The sequence below is a fragment of the Octopus bimaculoides genome, chromosome 25, assembly GCF_001194135.2.
Source record: "Octopus bimaculoides isolate UCB-OBI-ISO-001 chromosome 25, ASM119413v2, whole genome shotgun sequence".
Taxonomy (NCBI): Eukaryota; Metazoa; Mollusca; class Cephalopoda; order Octopoda; family Octopodidae; genus Octopus; species Octopus bimaculoides.
In genome coordinates this window covers 5,642,522-5,645,404 of record NC_069005.1, presented here as the reverse complement: position 1 = coordinate 5,645,404, position 2,883 = coordinate 5,642,522, and positions in this window count along the sequence as shown.

The window sequence follows — 2,883 nt, the reverse complement described above, 5'->3', positions numbered from 1 at the left end:
CAATAGCAAGGACATCTGACTAGAAAATCGGCCTCAACATATTCCATCTGACTTATGTAGGTAAGAAAATCATCATTATTTACCATCCATCTTCCATGCTGGTATGGGTTGGATCGTTTCACCAATGCTGGCAAAGTTTTTACAGGTGGATGCTCTTCCTAACACCAACCACTTCAGTGTGTACTGGATGCTTTTTATGTGATACCAGCACAGAAATGGAGGCATTAAAACAATGCTGATAATGGTTAAATGAGAGAGGAATGTAATATGGACTGATGCTGGGGTATTTGGAAATCCAGTTCAGGCAACTTGCTGAAGGTAGGACACAGTTTCCCGTTACCAAGGGACAATTTGGAATGCCTGGGTAGCTTAGTTTTTGAACCAGCATCCTCCACCAGTGGAGCATGGTAATATTTTGGTAGGTCATGCTAATGTCTAGTATACCAATAAAGAGAAAGGGAGCCATTCGAAAATAAGTTATTTAAAAAAAAATTCTTTACATCCCTTCTGTGAACAATTTTATCAAATTTGACACTTTAGAGACATCAGATCTTTACAAAATCCTTTCAACCAGTCTCTAAAGTGGAAAATTAATGGAAGATTTGATGTCTCTAAAGTGGAAAATTAATAAAAGAGTAATCAAATTGCCATCATATCTTCATGGTAATTCCATTAATTGAAATAAATTTAGATATCTTTATTTTATTAAAATTATTGATGATTTGGTAGCTTAGTAGGTATGCGTGTTGCAAAGTGGTAATATTTCCCTCAGCAAAAAGATTGTCTGTGTGAAAAAGGGGCCACAAAGCAGCTTTGACATAGTAACCAAATCTCCTTCAAATCTTTATAGTAAACCCAATAATTGAAATAAATTTTAATATCTTAATTTTCTCATAAAAATTGTTATTGCTTTGATGGCCCAATAGGTAAGGATGTTTAGAAATAATAATAAAATACTCTAGTGAAGGTTTCAAGTCTCTGCCTGAAATTACAAGATGTCTTATTAAATATTTTTATCTAAGCAACCAAATTTTCATCAACAAAAAGATTGTGTGTGAAGAAGGGAGTCAAAAACAGCCTTGACATAGTAACCAAATCTCATTCAACTCTTTGTAGTAAGCCCAGTAATTGAAATAAATTTAAATATCTTCATTTTCACAGTAGAATTGTTGTTGCTTTGGTGGCCTAACAGGTCAGGATGTTTAGAAGTGGAGGTTTCAAATCTCTGCCAGAAATTACAAAAGACATTATTAAATACTTTTATTTAAGCAACCAAATTTCACTCACCAAAAATATTGTGTGTGTAGGTGTGTGCAAAGAAGGGGCCTATAAGGCAGCTTTCACATAGTAATCAGATCTCCCTCATATATTTATAGTAAATACAATATTTGAAATAAATTTAAGTATCTTAATTTTCTCATAAAAGTTGTTGCTGCTTTGGTGGCCCAGTAGGTAAGGGTGTTTAGAAGTAGTAACAAGACACAAGCAGAGGTTTCTAATCTCTGCCAGGAATTACAGGGGGTCTTATTAAACATTTTCATTTTTTTATCTCTAGTGATAAAAAAAAATGAAAAATTTTAGTAAGACACCTTAATGCAGGCTCTGGGCAGGATTGAACCCTGCCCAGGATGTTCAATGTGGCTGTCTAATTATGTCTCTACCCACGAGACCATCAAGACACCCAACAATAATGTAATAAATTAAGAGATATTTAAATCGATCATAACTAAAGATAAAAAACAAAAACTATCTCATCGCAGCTCAGTAATTAATCCCAAATTGGGGACCTGTTTAGATGCCTTTGTAGATAGACATTAATTAGTAAGTAGGGATTTAATGCACGGGGAGAGGGCTTCAATCTGTAAATCTCCCAAGGAATTACAAGAGCAGTGGAGTGCGAGGAGTAAATATTTTATTTATAAGTAATTTCAAATTTTTATAAACACCAAGGATAGTGTTCCTGGAAAGGAGTAGACTATAGCCTTAGGCTGACCAAAGCCTTGCGAGTGGATTTAGTAGATGAAAACTGAAAGAAGCCTGTACGTATGAACAAACGTACGTTCGTTTGTTCTTACGTACGTTCGTTATATATATATATATATATATTTATATATATATGAACAAACGAACGTACGTTTGTACGTTCGTTCATACGTACTAATGAACGAATGAACGAACGAACCAACGTAAGAACGTACGAACCAACGTAAGAACGAAACAACGTACGAATGAACGAAAGTGTGTACGAACGAACGATCGAAGAAACGAACTAAAGGACGAACGTGCGTAAGTACGTACGTACGAACGATCTTATGTACGTACGTACATACGAAGGAGCAAACGAATGAACAAACGAACGTACATACGTACGTACGAACTAACTAACTAAAGAATGAACAAACAAACAAAAGAACTAACGAACGACCGAGTGAACCAACGAACAAACGTACGTACGTAAGTAACAATAAACGAACGAATTACGTACGTATATACTCATGAACGAAACAACGAACGAACGTACGATCGTAGGCACGAAAGAACGAGCGAACAAACGTACGTACGGATGTACGTTCGTAAGTACGTACGTATGAAAGAACGAACGAACAAATGAGTGAACGATCGAAGTAACACAAGAAAGAACGAATGAACGAACGAACGTAGGTACGAATGAAAGAAAGAACGAATGAGGAAACGAACGTACCTATACACGTACGTACGTACGTACGAAAGATCGAACGAACGAACGTATGTACGGAGGAACGAAAGCTTCTACATACGTCCGTACGTACGAACGAACGAGCTTACGTAAGAACGAGCGAACGAACGATCGAAGAACGAAACAACGAAAATTGAACGTACGTTCATACGTACGAATGAACGATT